At 36.0% G+C, this 24,585-nt stretch overlaps 1 long non-coding RNA gene across 2 annotated transcripts; it reads left to right on the top strand.

The window, feature by feature from the left end:
* The first annotated feature begins 14,295 nt into the window (after positions 1–14,295).
* Positions 14,296–20,014, top strand: LOC121769858. Of its 2 annotated transcripts, none has more exons than XR_006043710.1 (6): positions 14,296–14,434; positions 14,802–14,876; positions 17,792–19,132; positions 19,210–19,278; positions 19,372–19,572; positions 19,696–20,014. It is a non-coding gene; the product is annotated as an uncharacterized LOC121769858 (long non-coding RNA). The 2 variants fall into 2 exon arrangements; XR_006043709.1 differs by having other exon boundaries at positions 17,785–19,132.
* Positions 20,015–24,585: the final 4,571 nt, after the last annotated feature.

Genomic DNA, 24,585 nt, shown 5'->3' with positions numbered 1-24,585 from the left:
CCCCCACAAGTCACTATGAGCATAGTCTAGAGGTGTTTGTGATGAGTGAGTACCTTTTGGATATGATAGTTTCTTAGACTTGCCAAGAATACACTCCTCACATGGTTCAACATTCTTTTCATCAGCAGCTTGGATCACTCCTCTTTTGACCAACTCTCTGATACTCCCATTTCCAGCATGTCCCATCCTCATATGCCAGATTTTCAGAGAGTCTGATGCAACTTGATTCAACTGCCCTCTATCAGCCTTCACTGCACTTCCACACAGGTAGTAGAGACTGCCCTTTCTCTCTCCAAGCATAACAACAGCAGATCCTCTTTTAATCTTCATGACTCCACCTGAAGATTCAAAAGTGCATCCCCTTTTCTCAAGCATCCCCAATGATATCAAATTTCTTTTTACAGTGGGGATCAATCTGACATCACTCAGTATTTTCTCAGAACCATCATCTAATTTGAGCTTTACATCCCCCATGCCTTTTACATGGCAGACTTGATTGTTACCAAGGATCACCGTGCCTGTTGATTCTTTCAAGTCAGAGAAAAAATCCACAGTGGGACAAATATGGAAGCTGCATCCAGAGTCAAGAATCCAAGAACCACCATCTTCATACGACATAACATTTAAGACCTCAGGAGAGTCATCATTGTCCTCCACAAAATCAGTAGTATTCTTCCCTTGTGCAGCTTCACTTGCTTGTCTTTTCTTCCATGCAAAACAATCTTTCTTGATATGACCCGGTTTCTTGCACCAATAACAAGCCCGAGTCTCTTTTTGATCAGTCGTCGATGCCTTGGAACCCTCACCTTTCTTGAAGTTCTTCTTTGTCTTGAACCTTTTGATGTTCAAACTCTCAGGAATTACCTCCCCTGCCTTTGTGCCCTTTTTCTGCAAATCTTTGGCTCTAAGTGCATTTTGAAACTTCGATGAAAGTGACTGTACCTTCCCTCCCAAATAGAATGGCATCACGAAATTGATCGTAGGATTTCGGTAAAGCGTTGAGCAGCAATATAGCTTTATCTTCTTCACCGATTGAGACATCAATGTTCTCCAAATCGTCCACCGCTTTATCAAAATCCTCCAGTTGCTCAATTATACCTCTTTCTTCCGAGAATCGGTACGAGTATAGTCTCTGTTTCATAAAGAGACGATTTGCTAAGGATTTCGTCATGTACAAATCCTCAAGCTTCTCAAGAATTCCAGCCGCGGTTGTCTCCTTTGCAACTTCCCGCAACACTTTGTCGCCCAAACACAACACCACCGTGCTGTGCGCCTTTGCAAGTATCTCTGCACGCTTCGCCTTTGCTTTATCATCGAGCACTGGCTCATCACCTCCCTTGCTCATCAGCATAGACTTCATCTTCATCCTCCATAAACTGAAATCGTTCTTGCCCGTGAACTTCTCGGCTTCGAATCTTGAAGCCATCTCTCGCCACAACTCGATCTATCTTCGATTGATACTCTCGCCGGATAGTTCCCACAGACGGCGCCACTTGTTGGTTTTGCCGAGAAACACAATCGAAAGGTAAAGCAAGAATTTGAGAAGAAGAAATTGTATTGCTATCTTGATTCAATCTACAATCTCAGTTCAATCTCTGTTGAGTATATATCAAGAACAAAGCTAAGCTAAAACTATAACCGTTGCTAACAAACTATTAAATCCAACGGCTAGTTGAATCTAGAGGCTGAGATTTAATCTCAGCTTTAGGTGCGTCATCCAACGGCTCCTGAAGCTCTGGAGCGGCTGACTTGATTTCCTTACTCGACTTCATTCGATTCAGCTCAGCAACTTGGCATACAATATTTACACATTGAAGTTACCTTCAAGAATCTCCGACGAATCGCTTCGTTCTTCGCTTCTACCGATTGGTTTTTGTAAAGGAAGGTATATTTGCACACTTTTTCTCCTCCTTCTCTTTTGAACCATGTTTTGAGTCCTACATGCATGTAGAGAGTGTAGGTTTGATAGATCGCAAGTTTTAACGGGAGGGAAATTGTGTGTTCGTAAGAACTTGGTTGATTTTTGCATTGTTGATTGAAATCATGTGGGATTGGATCGAAATAATTGTGAATAATATGAGTTTTTGTATGCAAATATGTGTTTGAGGAACGTGTAAGCATGATTATGTGTTTTCGAGCATGAAAAATCGGTGGTTGTGTAGTGGAAGTTTTAAAAACCCTATTTCCAAATTTGAACCAGAATTCTGTGATGCTCGATCAGTGACTTATGATCTGTATTCGACCCATCAAACGAACGAATTTTGCTACGAAATTTTTACTGAGTAAACTTCAAGATGTTTTCTGTGTCTCGTGTAAATTTCGGCCTGTTTTATCGAAAAATGAATTTTTAATAAATCTTTGAAGTTGACTGCGCAAATCTGCCAGAAACGTGAGTTCTCGCCATGAATGTTTCGTTTTATGTTTGACTGAGAAAATGACCTCAGATCGATGTGATTCTTAAACTATATGAACATTTGTAGTGTCTTCTGTGTTGTGTTAAATTTTCAGCCTTTTTGGGCATCGTATGAATTTATGGTGAATTTTTCAAATGAACTGCGCAATACTATCAGAAATTGTATGTTCCGACCAGAGAGTTCAATATGTGATATGACTGACTAAATGACGTGATTTCGATATGAAAATTTTAATGGATGAACTTGAATGTGTCCTCTGTATCGTGACCAAAATTTAGCATGTTTTGAGGTCGGGTGAATTTAAAGTGATTTTTACAAAACGGTCGCGCATTTCTGCCAGTTTTCTGCCTTGATTAAATGACACTTTTTCTCAAGTTTAAAAGTATTGTATGATGCATGTATGTCCAAGGAACGTGTCTAAATGATGTGACCACGTGTGATAAATCGAAATGTGTTACGATGTGTTCTCCCATCTTTGTGACGTATGTCGGGTCGGGGATTTGAGAAAAACGACGAGAGAATCGATAGGACATGCATAGTAATATGTTGTTGGGGGAAACTAATTGTGTTGTCTTTGACAAGGGTGTTGTGTAGTCGTGAACTCGAGGATCGAGAGTTACTAAGTTGGGTTGTGAATTGCTAAGCGAACGAGGTGGGCTTTCTTTTCAAACCTCTTTACTTTTCCGAAAAATATTATGTGGAGATACAAGGGTGGTTTAACTGTTATGTCATGCCATGGACTGTTTTTGTTATGAGATTGTGTGCCTGATGCCTAGTTCGTATGAGTTTACTCCGTTAGGCTATATGGCTGTTTTGTGAAACGAATTCGGGTCCGAGTAGGGCCGTAAACCCTATCGGGTTGTGTACAATGGTGGGATCGTGAGCCGTCCTTGCAAGTCGGCCGGTCTCGTGGGCGAATAGTGTGGCCACACTTTCGTCGCACTGTGGTTGTGATTGTTGGATTGATGTGAAAAGTGGGGAGATTATTTGACTGGCCAGTCTATGAAACATTTTTGTGTTCTCGTGATATTTTCTTTACTACATATAAAACTCGAGATCACTGGTATGGATGACATAACTATATAAATGTTTTCGGCATGAGCCCATTGAGTACAACAAGTACTCAGCCCTGCAATTTCTTTTAAAAATTTTGCAGGTTGAGCGGGATGTTGCGGTGGATGTTGAGCTGGCTAAAGACTCTAGGATACGTTGTGTCGTCATACATAGGCGTGATCCTTGACTCTCTTGAACCTTATTTATCCGCTGCTATGTTTTAAATTGTGTCTTAAGACCTTAATCTTTACGTTTTTGTGTTTGAACATGTATGGTGGTGTTAGGATTTAAACGTGTGTTTACGTCGTCTTTTGAAAATGGTATTCTTCGGGATTTGAGTTAATGTTTGCTTTACTTTAGTTATTTAATTGTTGTGTTTTCTTAAGTCTAATTTTTCCGTTATCTTTTTTTTTAAAGTATTTTTATCTTAGGTCTTTTCAAAAAAATTTACCTTAAAATCTTTTAAGTAAGGTGTTCTTTTAAATTGTTGTCCATGCATGTCGGTCACGATCGCCGCGTTGTGGTACCCCTTGTTTGGGCGGTCGTGACATGGTTTCAGAGAATAAAATGATACTTTCAGGGGATAAAATGATAGTTTCTGGGGATAAAATGATAGTTTCATGGTATAAAATGATAGTTGCACTTGATGAAATGATGGTTTCAGCCTTCAGGTTATTAAATGATAGTTTCAGGGGATAAAATGATACTTTGACTTTATATAATGACATAACTTGTTTAACACACTGAAATCTTTTGTGTATTAGGAAAGAACATTCGTGATGCTGCTGCTGCTGATGTTGATAGACAATTAATGATTGTTTCAGAAGGTAAAATGATAAATCTTTTGTGTATTAATGATAAATCTTTAAATTGAAAATGATAGTTTCAGAATGTAAAATGATAGTTGCACTTGATAAAATGATGTTTTCAGGGGATAAAATGATACTTTGAGGGAATAAAATGATAGTTTCATTGGATAAAATGATAGTTTCAGTGGATAAAATGATACTTTCAGGGGATAAAATGATACCTTGACTTTATATAATGACATAAACCGTTTAACACACTGAAATCTTTTGTGTATTAGGAAAGAACATTGACGATGCTGCTGCTGATGATGCTCGACTATTAATGATGGTTTCAGGAGGTAAAATGATAAATCTTTTGTGTATTAATGATAAATCTTTAAATTGAAAATGATAGTTTCAGAAGGTAAAATGATAGTTGCACTTGATAAAATGATGGTTTCAGGGGATAAAATGATAGTTTCAGGGGATAAAATGATAGTTTCAGAAGGTAAAATCATAGTTGCACTTGATAAAATGATCGTTTCAGGGGATAAAAAGATAGTTTGAGGGGATAAAATGATAGTTTCAAATGATAAAATGATACTTTTGAATAAAAGGATAAAATGATAGTTTCAGGGGATAAAATGATAGTTTCTGGGGATAAAATGATAGTTTCAAATGATATAATGATACTTTTGAATAAAATGATAAAATGATAGTTTCAGGGGATAAAATGATAGTTTCATGGCATAAAATGATAGTTTTAGGGGATAAAATGATAGTTTCAGGGGATAAAATGATACTTTGACTTTCTATAATTACATAAACTGTTTAACACACTGAAATCTTTTCTGTATTAGGAAACAACATTCTTGATGCTGCTGCTGCTGATGGTGATAGACTATTAGCAGATGAAATAGAAAGTATAAGAAATAACAAGAAAAGAAAGAATGATGATGCAAGTAATACTAAGGCACTTTCAAAGAAGGGCAAGAAAAAAGTTGTTAAAGATGATACAGCCACTCAGAAACCGACTTTGGCAGGAAGAAGGAACACTGAATTCTTCGTTGACATGCTTCAATCTCTAAATAAGAATCAAAGAAGAGCTGTTAGAGAGATTGGGTTTGGAGCACTGTTAAACTTCAATATAAGAAGTTTCCCTAGAGCATTGGCATATTATCTAATTTACAACTTTATGCCTCATAATTCATCAATTAAATTGAACAGCGGGGAATCTCTGTTTTTAGATGATGGAGATGTTCACATAACACTTGGGTTCCCGATCGGATCTCTGCCTATGGATAGGATCAAGTTTCAAAAGAATATCATCATCAAAACAGAAATTGCTAAATTCTGTAAAGGTGGAGAGAAAATGGTTGCCAAAGTATATTGGAGAGCAGATAAAGAAAGATGAAGAAGGTGGTGAGTGGTTCAAATGGAATTTTATGGTTCTTGTGGAGTATGCCTTGATCAACACTCCTGCCGATGGAAATTTGAGCCCACAAATTCTAGATTACATAGCTGATGTTAAGAAGATCAAAGAATACAATTGGTGTAGCTATGTGATATCTAAATTGCATGAAACACAAAAGAGATGGAAAACAAACACAGCAAAGATATTTACCGGACCAGTTATCTTTATAGTGGTAAGAATATATTTCTTTTCCATTGTCTATGAATCTTTTTACAGAAAACTAATATTTAGTTTTTGTTAATGTAGGCTTGTTATGTGGACAGAATTGTCTTTCAAAAAAAAATGGTGCCAAGATGTTATCCAACCGTTAAAGGATGGACTGCTGAACTGTTGAAAGAAAGACAAAGAGCAGAAATGATTGATTCAGATTTTGGTCTCGGTCATAAGTATGACCGATATAAAAAGCAACCACATGAAGAGAATGATCAAGATGATGAATCTGAGGATGAAGAGGATGTACCTGAAGATGTGCAAGCTATGATGATGACTGATCTTGATGAAGAGGGGACAAGCAGTGGAAGTCAAGAAAAGACTTTCATAGATAAATGGAAGGAAGCTGCCAGGGATTTTAAAGCCTCAAAGTCGAAGATGCTTGATGTCCTTGAAGAAGCGCCGGATGAACTCAGGAACTTTGACAGCTTTAAGATAATCTGTGACACAACCATAAATGCAATGGGATTGAGAGAGGAAGGTGTGCAGAATGTTACAGAAACTCGGAAAAAAATGGAACATGCTATGAGCAATGATGAAATTGATGATCCTGAATGGATCGATATCATGATTGAGCTAACTAAAGCTGCTGAGAGGGCAAGCATACTGAAAAATAGGGATGAGTTTCCTACCTTCTCTCTGATACCGGAATATGAGAACACTCCAAATGAGAATCAAAATTTGAATCAGGAAAACGAGCAAGAGAAACAAAATGAGAGCGAAAAGGAAATCCCTAATAAACCAGCTCTAGAAGAGAAGGAAAAATTGCAAGAGAAAGGAGTTCAATTCGTTCTCAATGATGAATTTGAGGTAACTTTTAGAAATGATAGTTTAATTACATAAAATGATAGTTTCTATGGTTAAAATGATATACTCCCTCCGTTCCATAGTAGTGGGGGCATTTCTTTTCGTCACGGAGATTAAGAAAGTAGAGAGATGAAGAGAGAATAAAGTAAGAGAGAGTAAAGTAAGTGAGAAGAAATGTGTTAACTTTTACTAAAAGGGAAATGACTCCACTACTATGGAACGTACCAAAATGGTAAAATGACTCCACTACTATGGAACGGAGGGAGTAGGTTTTATGATGTTTTTTGGTTAATGTGTTTTATTTGAAAAATGATACTTTTGCATCATAAAATGATAGTATAATGGGATAAAATGATAATTTCAAATGATAAAATGATGCTTTTGCATAATATGATAAAATGATAGTTTCAGTGGGTAAAATGATAGTTTCAGTGGGTAAAATGATAGGTTCAGTGATAAAATGATAGGTTCAGTGATAAAATGATACTTTTGCATCATAAAATGATAGTTTCAAATTATAAAATGATACTTTTGCATAAAATGATAAAAATGACAGTTTCGGGTAATAAAATGATAATTTCAGTGGGTAAAATGATAGGTTCAGTGATAAAATGATATTTTTGTTTCATAATGATAGTTTTAGATTTTAGGCTGATAAAATGATACTTTTTGGCTGATAATATGAGTTCCATTGAGTAGAATGATATCACTTCTGTCAATAACAATTTATATTTTTGAATGAAAGGATGACAGAGTATATACCAAGTTAATATCCACTGTCATGGGGGATATAAATGAAGAAATAGGAGATGATGAAGTTTTCCAAGAAAATTTGAAAGAGGACAAAGGGAAGAAGACGGTTTCCCAAGAACCTCCAGTTGAAAAGGAGAAGGTGGCCAGGACAACAAAGAAAATTGTTGAAGCAGTAAACATAAAAGGAAAACGGAACAAAGAAGAGAAAGAAATAATGTACTGGCTGATGAAACATGAAGAAAGCGAATAGTAAGTCTTGAATTACATAATTATATTCTTATTAAGTTCTTTTAACTAACATTAAATATGAATTTGAAATCAGTTATGAGACAGTTTATGAGAACAACATGATCAGCATGTTCAAGATTGATTTCCACACCCTTGCTCCACGTACATACGTCAGTATCAACATCATAGATGCATGGGTTGTGTACCTCAACTACCAAGAAAAATTCAAATTAAAGGCATCACCGAGTCGTCTTTTCATCAACACCGCACCTACGGTACAGTAAACGAGAAAATTAATAATAGTGTTACATTAAAAGTTAAATTTATTTACAAAAATTTAAACATGACAGCTATTCAATATTACTGCAAGGAAAGCTGAATGGACTGAAGCCAATGCTCATGAAAGATTCTGCTCAGCGTTAAATGAATTTGTGTCAAAGATTGAAGATTTCAAATGGGAAAATTATGACATGGTAAGTCATAATGAGATATACATTACAGAACAACATACCTATATTTTTGAAAATGACATTTGTATATAATGTTTTGAAAATTAGATATTCTTTCCGATCTTGGCGTACGAACATTTTTATATCATGTGCTTCAATCTCAAATTCCAAATGATGGAGGTGATTGACAATGCTCTGATTAGTGAAGAGATGATTGAGGAGAAATATGGAGATGCACCAAGGCTGCTGGTATGTTTAGTTAAAATGCATTGAATATCATTTAGTACTTTTTAATCAACCTCATGTATGTTTTGTGTTATTTGAATAGAAACATTACTTCCTACTTTATCTTGGAAATGGAGTTAATCCATCAATGGGGAGAATTGTCAAAAAGTAAAAAAGCAGATACATGAAGATGTCATGGCAGAACAATACAAATAAAGTTGACTGTGGAGTTTATGTGATGCGCCATTTGGAGACTTACATGGGTGATGCCGTTCGTAACTGGAATTCGGGTTTAATGAAGAAGGGGACAGAGGCTTTCATAAAACTCCGTGCCAAATATGCTGAAGCATTGCTTATTGGAGATACTAACAAGAAGGCTTCGGAGAGACATGTACAATGATACAGAAGAAGTTTGAGAATGATAGCAAAAATGGGGAAATCGATGTTGAAAAGATGATTAGAGAATTTGTACCCCCTAAAGCGAACTAGTAGTTGTAACAGTAACTTGTATGACTTGATATAATAGTGATTTCGAATATAATCAACCAAGATTATCATTTTATCACTCATAAGTATCATTTTATCTGCTGCAAGTATCATTTTGTCATTTTATAGGTCAGAAGTATAATTTTATCTGATGCAAGTATCATTTTATCCGCTTAGATTATCATTTTATGACAAATGTATCATTTTATAAACAAAAGTATAATTTTATGCGCTGAAAGTAACATTTTATCTGAAAGTAAAATCATTTTATAAACTATCATTTTACCCACTGAAACTATCATTTTATTATGCAAAAGTATCATTTTACCCACTGAAACTATCATTTTATTCCCCGAAACTATCATTTTATCATTTTATTCAAAAGTATAATTTTATCGTTTGAAACTATCATTTCTATATCATTTTAAAAATATAAACAATCATTTTATGACCAATGTTATCAGCCAAAGTGTCATTTTATAAGCCAATATATCATTTTATTAGCCAATATATCATTTTATTAAACAAAAATGTCATATTATACGCCAAAAATACCTATCATTTTATCTGCTGAATGTATCATTCTATAAGCTGAAAGTGTCATTTTATGTAAAATGGCTTCAATCTGCCTTCTCATCGACTCTACCACAATTTCTTGAATCATGACGACCCATCTCATGACATTTACCACACCGTCGTAGAGGCTTATTTGCTTTCTTTATTGCACTCTGCCTCTTTGATACCCTATCACTGGCTGATCCTTTAGTTCTAACAACGTCTGGAGGGTGTACATCAATAACATCAGGTACTGCCATTCCATAAAATTCCTCAACCATCTTTTTCTTTTCAATGACTGAAGGTATTGCACAATTTCCAAATATATGCTCTTCCAAATCATCAAGACCAGCACATAACAAAGACAGATGATCCATACTTCCCTCAGACTTTTGGACTAATCGATAAAAGTTGGAGAACAACTTTTTCTTAACTTCCTGCTTTTCATCCAAATCTGCAAGATTAAAGATAAGATTATTACAATAAATACTATCATTTCTCTGACTGAAAAATAGAGTTTTTTACAAATAAGGTTAAAAATGGAGCACACGTTCAAATGGTTGTATCTCCTCAGATGGTAGACCATGGACTGCCTTTAGTAAAGAGCTCTTCAACCACCGTCGACCTAAATATTTCTCAGGAATGAGATTAGCAGACTTATTCTTCAACAAACAAAATATATGGCAGCATAACAAACCAATTATGGAAAACTTCTTACAACTACAGTCGAATGTGTCTTGCTTACAATCATACTTAACATCCCATGATCTACCATATTGGTCCTTGACCTTATGCATCTTGATGTTATCCTCAACAGTTATAGAAACAATCTCACATACCATACTTATTTCCTATTGTACATGTTTGAAAATAGAATCAGTGTAGATTGTAGATGCATGCTTCTCAATAGGCAATTTGGTTGACAAATCAGGAATAGTTGAGTAATCCAAGTAGTTCAATCGTGATTTGGCATTCCTTTGATCTCCCACAGCACAGTTAAAGAAATTCATGAACTGTACAAGATTTGCACGAGGATTTGTGTAGTTTTTAAAAAAGCTATTCTCTGATTCAGACATCGTTGTAGTCCTAAGAAGCGACCCCATGGGAAAATCTCGAAAATAAGCAGGAACCCAGAATTCTCTATCTTCAAACATCGATCCAAACCAGGGCACGTCTTCTAATCCATACCGTTCCATTATATCATTCCATATTATATCAAACTCTTCAGGCTCTAACAAATCAGACCAAACACATGCATTCAACTCTTTTTTGAAATCTTCATTACCAAGCAAGGATTTGGCAACTTATCTGACACCTTAACCATAATATGCCACATTAATAGATTTCTGGAGATGAACTCCATGAACACTATGAATATCGAAGAGAAGATAGGAGATATTTTGGAGAAAGAACTAGTTTATTCATTGAGAGAAAACCGAGTACAATAGCAGCTTATATAGCTGAAGCACAATTAACCACCTCACTTAACTAACTAACAACAGCTGTCATTTAACTAACTCTAAACTAACTAAGCAATGAGCTCTTCCTCTTGTTCCACGGCTGTGTTCACGTGTGAGTAAGGTGCATGGATGCATGCATGAAGCTGCATGGTGGAGATGACATTGATATCGTTGATAGGCCCCCTCAAGATGGACTATATAGACTCTTAAAGTCCATCTTGAACAACAAATCACGGAAAGGAGTAGTCGACAACGGTTTGGTAAATATGTCGGCAAGCTGCAAATTATTGCGAACATGAATGGTATTGATTACACCTTCGCGGATCTTGTCCTGAAAATAAAATGCACCATACACTAGTTACCTTAGAAGACTAGGTTTATCAACAACCACTCGACTCACTTTAATCATCCACTTTTCAATATTTAATTAAATTTCTATCTCCTCCACATCATTAATATTCATCCAACCCAACCACCACATTTTTTATGGTTTATCAATGACCACCCAACCACACAAATATATAATTATTGTTATATTATTTTGTAATAATAATATTAACATATAAAATACTTATTATACAATAAAATTTATATAAAAACACAATAAATAACAAAAACTAAAAATTATAAAATTAAACAAATAAAAAATATAAACTGCAATAATTAAAATACGGAATTTAAAATACATGATTAGTGCTAAACTAGCAAAGAAAGCTAAAAAAAGTACTCCATGAAATCTATACTAATCTAAAGTGACAGTTTAATGAAAAGTCAAAAATGCCCTTTTTGGCGGGAAACTGTGAAGCCTAATTTTTTACCCTTTTAGTCATTTCGTGGGTATGTTATTAATTGTAGAATTTGTGTTCACACTATATATGTATATGGGTTGTGTACGTGGCAGCGTGTATCTATAATAAAAGGTTGCATCTATTGGACAAAAAAATGGTGAAATGAATTGCTTTAATTTAATGTGTTGAAATTACTTTATAAATATATATTTACATTCAAGATATATATATATATATATATATATATATATATATATATATATATATATATATAGTAGATAATGTGGTGATAGAAGCCACATCAGTATTCCATTATGTGGTGATAGCATATTTCAACGACAAAATATTAGTAGATAATGTCAGCAGCATGTTTCAACCTGGAATGTCAGCACAGAATGTCAATACATATTAATGAAAGCACCCACAAAAAATGTCAATGGGTAATGTCGATTACACCACCAAATAAAAGAGTTAATTCATATTATTTCAATGTCGACGCCATCTAATATCATATTTTACATATTATTTCAATGTCAACACCGTATACTTTCCCCATCCATCCTAAAATTTCAAAAAAATTATGAAAAAATTTCACAACAGTGGGATTTCAATTCCAACCCCAGAACGATAAATTAGGGGGTCATCATTTACTAATCACGCCTAGGAACGGTTACAAACAATTCTGGTTATGATTATACCAGATTGGAGTGAAATAAGGATGTATGTAACTGCTGGCAAAAAACGATTTCCATATACACCCCCCGCTGACATAAATTGTACTGCCCGGTGACATCGAATTTGTAACCTCCTAACAGCCGTAGATTAGATACAATGATGGTGTGTGATTAGAGTTTGTAGTTTGCATGATAAATGAGAGTTTGTATTTGATCACAGTCCTATATATATATATTCCTTTTTGTATGTTTTGTTCTTTGTTCTTTGTTCTTTTTAATCTCAGCCCCACGATTTTGTCATCCGACGGTTAGATTGATGCCACGTGTCATTTAATAATGCAGATTTTCTGTTGAATAATGCACACAGACTAATAATGCACCATTATAGTGTAATAATGCAGATTTTCAGTTGAATAATGCACACCGACTAATAATGCAAACTTTTCGTCAAATAATGCAGATCATCACAACCATCCAATTCAAGGATCCAATGGCTGTGATTAAAAAGAACATTGGACTGAAAAGATGCGAAGGACCTTAACACACCCCTATATATATATATATAGAGTTGTATTCAAATCCTTTTCCCCTTATTAATCTAACCGTCGGATGACAAAATCGTGGGGCTGAGATTAAAAAGAACAAAGAACAAAGAACAAAGATACAGAAAGGAAATGAATACATCCCTATATATATATATATATATAATTTTATCTTAAATTAGTTTTTGTTTGTTTTTTTAAAAAGCCTAACTTTTTAAGATTTTGTAGAATTGCGAATTTTGTTGGCCAATAATTCAAATTTATAGAATTTTGATGTGCAATCTAACCATTGAGAATTCGATTGTAAACTTTTTTCTATATCTTATGTTATTTGAGTAAATTTTTTACATAAGAATATTAAAAAATAGTTTTTAATGGTTAAGTATTAAAATAGAATTAAAGAAAAATAAATAAGTAGAGTACAGTACCAGAGAAAGAAAAAAATAAAATAAAAGAGTAAAAAAATATAAAGTGTGGAAAAATTAGGAGTATTTTCCATTTTAGAATATGACTACTTATAATGGATGGACGGGGATAAAAAGATGAAATAAGTTTTTATGACGGAAAGAATAGAAAAAGAAGAGAATAAACTTAGAGAGTTTAAATATTTTTTCTCTAAATAAATAAAAAGATTCAAATTACTTGGGATGACTCTGGATAACGAGATAAGCTTTACCCTTCAGATAATTGGACAGATAAGGATCAATAAATTAAATATTTTTATATTAATTGCATAACTATTTTCCTAAAAAAAGACCAATAAATAATTTTTTGATGTTATTGGGAGTATCTAACAAGTAAATAAGAATTAACCTCTAAATTTTGAACTTTCTTACATCTAGCACCATTTTGACGGAACATTCAACAATTATAAATTTCTGCTTCTAATTTTTTTCATATTTTTGTGTCTCATGTGAATCACAATTTTGAGCATATTACGTTATTCATACTCAAATTTAAAAGGGTTAGCTGTCTTTGATTCATGATTTGTAGTACTATTCAAATTTTAGTTTTTAAAACACTTTATTTTATTGGTGAAAAGGCACATGATTTTAAAATATGTTCGATTAATTAATTTTCAAATAATTCAGTTTATTCTAACTTAGCTTTTAGAAAATTCAAATTTTCGAGTTGAAAAAAACGAATCAACTTATATAGATAAATATTGATGTTAATTACAATTTGCTACACGAAATCTGTGGCCAATTAGGTTAGAAATATTAATGCTGCGTCCGCAGCTGATTATTTCCCCAGCTTCTAATTTGTGAGCGCGATTTCTCCCTTGCGCCACGTGGTGGAAAAAATGGGGGTGACCACGGTGGTCCGCGTAGCAGAGAATCCATCGTCTCAGTTTAAAAGCCTCGCTCAATTTCTCTGAATTCAGTGTACTTGTTTTTCGCATATTTTTGTAAAATTTTAATAATTAAATACTGTTTTAAAAAAACCCAAAAACGATTCCTTTTCTTCTCCGGCTTGTCGTGGCCGGAGAATCTTGCCGCCGATCAGTGTACATTATTTTCAGAAGAAGGTAAAACATTTGCTAGAGCAGAAATGAATTGATCATTAATACTCTTGTTGTTGCTTGTGGCTGCTAGTCCTTTTCTCTTAGGGTTATGAACTCCATTTCGGATCAAATTTGTGTGATTCTCAGGCTCATTTTATTCATTCATTGCAAGTGAATCGTTACAATGTTTATTGGTGTGCTTTGTTTTTCTCTGTGTGAAATGTTTGATGATTTTAAGGGGTTTAAGAAAATTGTGTTGGTTATGACTGAGTTTCTCTATTTGTTTTTTAGGTTAAGTAGATGTTAATTTGATGGAATGCTGGAATGCTTTGATCTTTAAATTCAATTGTTTGATGTGGTGTTGACATTGGTCTTTTTGTTGCATGGGCAGCTAGCCAGCCACAGAAGAGATCAGGAGGTGCTGTGAGCTGAGATTTTGCGATTTCAAACTAAAGGTTTCAAGATGGTAAAACTCACTCATTTGACTCAGATTTGGTTCAATTGTTCTAGGGTTTATTTTAGCTAGTTGCTAGCTGTTCCTGTGCTGTATGAATATGTGTTCTCTAATACTGTTTGAGATGATTCATTGTCTTAAATGTTGTTAAACGTGATATATGAACCTCTGCTAATGCAACCTATCAACGTGCGCTTGATTTTCGGATAAGTGAGTTTGAAAATGCTTAAAAGAGTCTGTTTGTGTAACATGTTTCTTAGTCGATGGATTGGCGTTGATATGATGCTGAAACTCTTCTTGAGTAGTTTGATATACTGATAAAATATACTTCCCGGTGTGTATGTGTGGATATATCCTTACATGGATGTAGATCTGCTTAAAGTCCAGCATATAAGTTTTTCTTTTTTCTGAGTATTCATAGGGGTTGGCATCTAGAAATGTTGGCAGAGCATAGTCCCTTCTTGTATCCAAGAACTAGGTTTGCCACTTTAACATTGGAACAACAAGTAGATCCGGCTATTGTGTCGAAAAGTAATAATAATACCTAGAGATGAAGTCTCATGCAATGTAACAGGACTACAAAAAGTAAAATCTAAAGGTTATATCGAAAGTTGTAGGGAGATTCCTTGATCATCACTTTTATATTACTTCCTTTCATGGTGTCCAGATTTAATTGGCGCGAATCAACATGCCAGTTACCAAGATTATTGGTATCCTGTGGAGATTATATCATTGTGCCTATTAGGCCAGGCAAGCGTTAATGAACTGATACGTGAATGATTGATCAACGATTACGATTAACGAACATGATCAGATTGCATTAGTTATCAGGATTTTTTTGCACTGTAACGCAGAAAGATATGGTTTAAGATTTTTCATATTGCTTTGTCTTCGTATTAATTTCATAACAAAGTTGAATTTGCTGTCAAACTCGATTACCACCACGTGGCATATAGGCATACATATCAGAAGTAACTACTATTAATGCGGGATTTAATTACCCTTACCTAGAAACATTTCTGCCGAGTGACGACAATTCCAGCTATTGCCTGAAATAAAACAAACTTGTTATTAAATGCTAAAGACTCTAAAGAGAAGGAGCCAAGTGAATCCTTTGAGTACCAATATCTCCTTGTCTTCAATAAGCACAAGTCATTTTTGCATGTATTTTCATGTTGTGTGTACATAAAAGTAATGAAAGTAGACAGATGCATGGTATCCTCAAAAAGTGAACACAAAGAGACAAAGTGTATGGGTTTCTCACATTGCTTAATGTTCTGTGGCGTCTGAGGGTTGAGTAAAATTTACTTACATAGATATAAACTACTTACATCTGAATTTTGAAAATTTTTATATTATTAAATCTCTTACCCCTCCATATGTCTCCTTGATGCCATCATTTTCACATATCTTAATTTTACGTAATACTCTACAAAATAAGCAAATATTGTTTGAGGAAGCAAGTGTCCTTGACGTAATCTCCCACATGAAGAATATCAATCTACAAAAGCACGAACTATTATTTGAAGTTATGTTGTGCACTCTGTTAGGGGTCTACACTTTACCCAGAACATGTGGATCTTAAAAAATCATGAATTGCGTATCATATGCATTTAGTTTCCTTCATGTATATACACACGCATATCCTTTTAAAATTCACATTGTAGGATATTTTGTCTGTCATCACGGAAATTTCCTAAACTGATCCATAGGTCAGGTTTATCATTAATATATTCAACAATTTAGTTCAGTTGAAGAAAATATCCCTGATAAGTAATTTATGTATGTAACTAAATGTTGCTGCCAAATATGTTGTCCCGAAGATTGTAGAATGATTAACATGTGCTTCATAACTTTATTCAGGATATTTTCCTTCTTTCCTTCTTAGTCACTTACACATATATAATTAGCTGCATTATATATAAGCCTCATAACTTTGGTGTCTCTTCCACATTGATATAGTGTTGTCTTTAATCACCGTTATCATAAATTCTCTTCGTTTGTGTTTAATTCAGTTTCATGTCAAGAAGACCTGTTTGCATTAAATTCCTTTGTAGTTATATGTACTTTTGACTTTTGAGTATATCACAGTTTACTTTCCATTTGGACATTAATGAATAATATTCGAACCTTTAAGATAGCGATTGTTGCGGTGGTGAATTATTAATTATGAGTTATTCTTATCAGTTAGGAGTTAGGGTTTATTAGAGTTGGCGTGTATTAGTAATTTGTTTAAGATTAGGAATGTGGGTCACCTTTAGAGATTAGAGTTTTAATATTTATAGTGTGCCTTTTGCCTTGGTGAGTTCTGGATGGATTTTTCCACTGGCCTCGATGCCTCATTAAAGGATTCCTTTTCAGTTCTGTTCAATTATTTGAGTTTATTTATGTTGTCGTTGCCTTTACCTTGGCTCGTGTAATCACCATCATTCAGTGCAGCAATTTGATAAAGGCGACGAGAATAAAAATAAACCCGAAAAATTTAATAAAAGTGAAAAGGAATGCTCTAATGAGGCCTACGGAAAAATCCGTCCAGAACTCACCAACATAAAAGACACACAACTTAGCGATTGCTGCGGTGATGCATTATTAATCACTACGTATGAGTTATTTGTTTCAGTTAGGAGTTAGGGATTATTAGAGTCGTGTATTAGTAATTTGTTTCAGATTAGGAGTGTGGGCCACATTAAGAGATTAGAGTTTTAATATTTATAGTGTGCCCGCACAATATTTAGTACTCCTACTTTAATTGATGATTCATTAGCCCGCAAAATATTTAGAAACTTCTTTTCCAATGTGAGCAATATTTTCCAAACTTTAAAGTCTGTGGCATTCAATATTCTCTTCTTAGTTGGTTGGTATTATTATTTTTTGCCATTCAGTAAATAAAAGTCTCACTTGGTGTTGGCATTCTTTTCAGAAGTCAGAACAACACCATTTGGTTGCCAAATAGCTCTGGTTCTGTGGCTAATGGGGAGATTTGTTATGAAACTTCAACAAGACTTGATCAGAAACGTCCCCATCAGTGGTTTATGGATTCTTTTGAGCAGGAGTTAAGTGCTAGAAAAAAGCAAACAGTAGAGCCTTTTAAAGGAACTTCAGGTCCTGTATCTATGGAAAGTTCTTTGTGGCATGATGGTTCCCACTTTCAAAAGTCTAACCCAGAACCTGTTCAACCCCAAGGCCCGTGCGGAGTTCTAATGTGGCTGATAAGAATAACCCATCCAATGATGCTTCCTTGAATATGGAAAGGAAGGAACCAGGGAACCAATTTGGAAATGAATCATCAGTTTATTTAACCATGTCTCATGTAGGCAATGACTCATTGCGTATGAACTCCGGACCTAGGAAAGTAAAAGTCAATGAGGTACGGATACCATAGAATCGCTGGCCTGACTTAGGGCGAAGTACCTTTATCCCTGGAGAGAAGAATGATGTTATGACTAGCGCATTTCATAGGACTAACAATAATATGTTTACTGGACCTACTTATAATACTGCAGCGGGGACTATTTCAGTGGATCCAGCTTACAGTAAGCTAGACAAAAGCTTTGTTTCACTTGGAAACTCCTCCAGCAAGATAGATGGAAATTTTATGCTCTCAAGTCAGTACTATAACGGGATGGATAACAATGTACTGTCTATTGGCCTGGCCTTAAACAGAGGGAATTACAACGTTAATGCCCTAGGAAAGCACTAAGGAAAGGCAAACGGAAATTTTTCATCAGTTTGTCCTCCGTACAATAGGGGCCAGGGGAATCCATTTGCACTGGACCCTTTCTACAGCAAACTAAATGAGACTTTCATATCTGCAGGTCCTAATAAGGGGGATACACATATAACTTTTGAAGGTCAGCAGGATGCTGCTGTTTATTCGTTGGGAGCTCTCTACCATAATGAAAATTCGAGCATCCTATCAATGTCTGAGCACTCTAGGAAGGGTGATGAAACTACCATATTATATGGAGGCTTTCAGAATATTGTTGAGGAGATGGAACGCTCTGGCAGGCTCATAACTAGCTATGGTGGTTTGCTAAATCAATCCTCTGCTCACTCTTCCGAGGGATTGGGGCAAAAAGATACTACAGATCAGCTAAGTGAAAATGATATCTCGCCATCTTCTCCCAGGCCAGATGATGCTGCTAAGAATAAGGTTGTGAAGACCAAAAAAGGGATCGTCAAATAACTTTCCTACAAATGTTAAAAGCTTGTTGTCCACTGGCATCCTTGACGGGGTTCCAGTGAAATATGTTTCATGGTTGCGAGAGGTAAAGGGAGATTATCATTCTTTTTTCCATTCCATTTTAGGTTACTTTATACTAACCATGAGCATCTGTCCTTGCAGAAAAATCTAAGAGGAGTGGTGAAAGGGACTGGTTACATGTGTAGCTGCAAGGATTGCAAGCTTTCAAGGGTTAGCGTCTTTTATGCTTTTATTGATACTTTACTTCGTTATATGCCGAATGTGCTCTTCTGCTAACTTTGTTTACCAACTTACGATGTGCAGATTATCAATGCTTATGAGTTTTGAGCATCATGCTGGTTGCAAAACCAAACACCCCTAACAACCATATTTACTTTGAGAACGGGAAGACAATTTACGCAGCTGTCCAAGAACTGAAGAGCACGCCTCAGGAAATGCTCTTTGACGTGATGCTAAACATAACAGGATCCGCAGTCAATCAGAAAAACTTCGATATTTGGAAAGGTGAGACTCATCTGTTTACTCATCCAAGAAGTAGATAAGGATATAATGCTGTTTTAATTTTCACATATGATGAGTATTGGTTTTTCACCTCTGACCTCATTGAGCTGTAAAATTTCATTTCAGCATCATATCAAGCTGCAACCAAAGAGCTTAACCGTAATTACGGAAAGGATGACTTAGCCGCGCCATCCTGATATGTCATCTCTTCGGTCATCAAGGCCTGTTGATAACTGTTGTCCACCTAGCTTGTGAAAATGACAGTAGGAATCAATCAACTCTGGAACATTAGATTTGTCGATAGTCGATGTCGATAGTCGATCTGTTTTCTGTTTTGGACGTGAAACTTTTTTTTGATAGTACTTTTCAGTTATCTAAACTACATATCTTTGTTTTCATGGGAGATCTTCTCAGTGATCTATAAATGCTTATTGTTCTGATATAAGCTCATTTAGCTTCCATTTTTGTGCCCATTTTTACATCTTGAATCACATTTCATTCAATATTCTGTCGCAGGGTGTAATAAAAGGGGTAATTCTTTTGTTGTTCTAGGTGGTATTTAACATTCCATAAATGTACCAGACTTTTTTTTTGTTCCTGCTTTGGGAGACGCATGACCTCATGCGTCTCCCGTTAATGAAACGCATGACGCAGATGTGTTTTTGGGTAACACGCATGACCTTAATGCTTCTTAGGGAGAGACGCATGAGGCTCATGCGTCTCTAATTTCACGCGTCTCTAATTTGTAAAGTGTAGCTTATTCAGCAGAAGACAAATGCATTGAGAATGTGAGCTTGCAAATGACGGGTTATTTCTTTTAGAGTACCAACACGTAGCACAAACTACACAAATTTAAAGAATCTGGTTGTTACTAAGGAATAATCAATTTATAATTTAAGTTTATATTATTGCAGTTTTTTGTCATGATTGTTTTACTACTAATATTTTATGCAGCAGCCACAATCCTTCATTGGTCTAAGATGACTCTAGCCTCATAGCAATAGCCAATACAAATATTGTTTTGATGTCAAGCATTGTAACAATATATCTAAGTTCTTCAATCGCATACGATAGAAAGCACCAAGAAGAAAAACAAGCAACGACACAATCGGTTTACGTGGTTCGATCCATAAAAGATCTACGTCCACGGGAGGATTCTAGAGATTCTTATTGATGAAGTTTATGAGAGGATACAATACAATCAATCACCAGAAACTACACAATCTATACAACACTTCATACGATCGATCTGTCCGTTAAATTCAATAGCAATCGAACTAACCGAAGCTGAGATCAGAGATTGAACACTCCAACCACAACACTTCACGGTTGACACTTCTTTGCTTCTTTCTTGAGCAATGAAAAACAGAATGCTCTTCTTCACTCGATCTCTCTCTCTGTATTTGTGTAACTACTTCATTGATTAATCTTGAAGTCTTCATGAAGTGTGCATGATCCTTTATATAGATCTCACTCCAACTAACCTCACAGAGACGCACTTCTACGCGCTCACGTCCACATGCAATCCCATGCACCATCACCTCAACCAACTTAACTAACTTCGGTTGATGTTGTGTAACGCCAAAATGCTAACAAATCTCCACCTCGTTTCCAACATCAATGTTCTCTGTCATAATCCTCCAAACCCCCCGCTTGCTTCACCTCTTCATTACATTCACCAACTCCAGACAATAAGCGAATTTAGAAGCTGGTATTACTTTGGTTAAGGCATCCGCTGGATTGTGTTCTGTAGCTATCTTCCTTACTTCAATCATTCCCTTCTTGATCTCATCTCTAATAAAATGCAAACGTACATCAATATGCTTACTTCGTTCATAGAATGTTTGATGCTTGGACAAGCAGATCGCACAATTGCTATCACAATTCACAGCCATCTTTGTTTGCATCTGTGAGTGCTATATACTCAGCCTCGGTAGTGGACAATGCCACCACAGATTGCAAGTTTGATTTCCAAGATATTGCAGAACCAAACATAGTGAATATGTACCCGTTTTGAGACTTCCTATTGTCCTTGTTGGAAGCATAATCTGAATCTCAGAATCCCTCCACAACATATTTAGTTTGATCTCCAAAACCTCTGTACAAAATCCCATATCCAGAGCTTCCCCTCAGATATCTCAGCAACCACTTTAGTGCCTGCCAGTGAATCTTTCCCGGGTTACTCATATATCTACTTGTAACACTCACAGCATGAGCAAGGTCTGGTCTGGTGCATATCATCACATACATCACACTTCCAATTATGTTTGCATATGGTATGCTCTTCATCTCTTCCAGCTCCTCAGCACTTTTGGGCCTTGATCAGCACTGAGTTGAAATTGTTGTCCTAATGGAGTTGACACTATCCTGGACTCATTCATCTGATATTTCTGAATCAGCTTGTCAATATAGCTCTGTTGACTCTACCACAGCAGCCTCCTTCTTCTATCTCTGATGATATCAATTCCTAGAATCCTTTTAGCCTCCCCCAAATCCTTCATTTCAAATCTGCACTTCAGATCATATTTCACCTTTTCAATCTCATTTATGTCTGATCCTGTGACAAGCATATCATCCACATATAGGAGCAAGAATGCTACCAATCTACCATCTTTCTTCTTGATGTATACACAGCTGTCATAACTTGAGCTTTCAAAACCAATCTTCCTCATATGCTGGTCAAACTGTAAGTTCCACTGCCCGCTAGACTGTTTGAGACCATAGATGCTTCTCTTGAGGAGGCAGACTTTATCTTCAACTCCAGCCTTTACCAATCCAGGGTTTTTCTTCTTTTATACTAGACAAAAGATGTTGGGTCGTGATCCTCCGATCTCACACTCACTCAATACGAGAAAAATAAAGCACGCAACGATGTAACGTGGTTCGGTGATAAACCACCTACGTCCACGGAGAAGATGACCGGAATCTTATTGATGAACAACTCTCAATTACAATGAATTCACACTCACAATTCAATCGCTCCAAACTAATCGCAAGTTAGAGCAATAATCTCCTAATTGTGCATGTGTATTGTATTCTCCTTCTTTTTTTTCTTCTTTTACAACTGGAAACTATCGAGATATATATGTGAAGAACAAGAAAACTAATCAACTGATTTCACATTCCCAAATCAGTTATAACCGCCGATTCCTAACGGCTATTTTCAGCTCACCAAACCGAGCTCCTTTCTTGATCTCCTCCTTGAGCTCCAACGGCTCTATTACTTGATCAAATCAGTAGCTTGTTATGAAGACTGAGTCCCTCAAGAATGATAGTGTGATTCTGCAAGAATGATAATCCGCTGAAGTAAGAATGATAGTCCGCTGAAGTAAGAATGATATTCTGCAGAAGCAAGAATGATATTTCTGCAGAAGCAAGAATGATATTCTGCAGAAGCAAGAATGATACTTTGCTTATGCAAGAATGATACTTTGCATGATTTGCATGGACACACATCCACAAATCTCCACCTTGTCCTTGCAAAGCTCCATCAATATCTAGATTCCCTTCTCAATCCTTGTCACAAGTCTCAACACTCCACAATCTCAACCAACTTCAAACAATGTTTGAACTTCGAAGTTGGCAGAGATTTTGTCAACATATCTGATGCATTCTCCTCAGTAGGAACCTTCACCACATTGATCTTCCCACTTTGAATCTCATCCCTGATAAAGTGTCTCCTCACATCAATATGCTTCGACCTCTCATGAAACATTTGGTGTTTGGCTAGGCAAATTGCAGAATTGCTGTCACAGTTTATCTTTACTGCTCCCAGTTTCATTCCCAGATCTTCCAAGATTCCTTGCAACCATTTCCCTTCCTTTGCAGCCTCTATCAGAGCAATATATTCAGCCTCGGTTGTGGATAAAGCAACCACTGGCTGTAGGTTGGATTTCCAACTGACTGCTGTGCCAAATAAGGTGAAAATGTAGCCACTTTGTGATTTTCTGTTATCCAAGTTGGCTGCATAATCCGAATCACAATACCCTTCAAGGATTTCATTCTTTTCAGACCATGCTTCACCACCAAACCTTAAACCAGTCACAACAGATCCCCTCAGATACTTCAAGATCCATTTCAGAGCAGCCCAATGCTCTCTACCCGGATCAGCCATGTATCTACTAGCCACACTTATGGCATGAGCAACATCCGGTCTTGTACATATCATCAAGTACATTACACTTCCTATTATATTTGCATAGGGTATCATGCTCATCTCCTTCCTGATTTCATCCGTTCTTGGCACTTGCTCTCTGCTCAACTTGAAATGGCCCGCTAATGGAGTAGAGACTGATCTTGCATTCATCACCTGATATTTTTTCATCACCTTTTTGATGTATTCAGCTTGAACCAGCCTCAGCTCATTCTTCTTCCTGTTTCTGACAATATCCATGCCTAGGATTCTCTTTGCCTCTCCAAGATCTTTCATCTCAAACTTTTGCTTGAGCTCTTCTTTTACAATCTGCAGTTCACTTAGGCTTGATCCTGCCAGTAGAATGTCATCTACATATAGCAGCAGATAGGCAACTATCAGATCTCCACTTCTCTTGATATATACACAGCTATCAAAGCTAGATCTCTCAAATGCCATCAACTCCATCTGCTCATGGAATTTTTTGTTCCACTGCCGGCTGCTTTGCTTGATCCCATATAGGCTTTTCTTCAGTAGGCAAACTTTCTTCTCTTCTCCATTCTTCTCAAAACCCTTAGGCTGCATCATATAGATCGTTTCCTCTAGATCCCCATATAAAAATGCTGTCTTCACATCAAGTTGATGCAGTTCCCAGTTGAAATGGGCAGTCATGGCTAACAAAATCCGAATAGAAGTGTGTTTAACTACTGGAGAAAACACCTCTGTGTAGTCAATGCCTTCCACCTGTGTGAATCCCCGAGCTACCAACCTTGCTTTGAAACGTATGCTTTCCACTTCCCCCACCTCTACTTTCTTCTTGAATAGCCATTTGCAACTAATCAGCTTTTGTGTCCCTGGATCGGTTACTAAAACCCAAGTCCCAT

Source organism: Salvia splendens, chromosome 16 (genome assembly GCF_004379255.2).
Source record: "Salvia splendens isolate huo1 chromosome 16, SspV2, whole genome shotgun sequence".
Classification (NCBI taxonomy): domain Eukaryota; kingdom Viridiplantae; phylum Streptophyta; class Magnoliopsida; order Lamiales; family Lamiaceae; genus Salvia; species Salvia splendens.
Note: the sequence above shows the minus strand (reverse complement) of the source record. Positions and strands in the feature narration are given on the sequence as shown.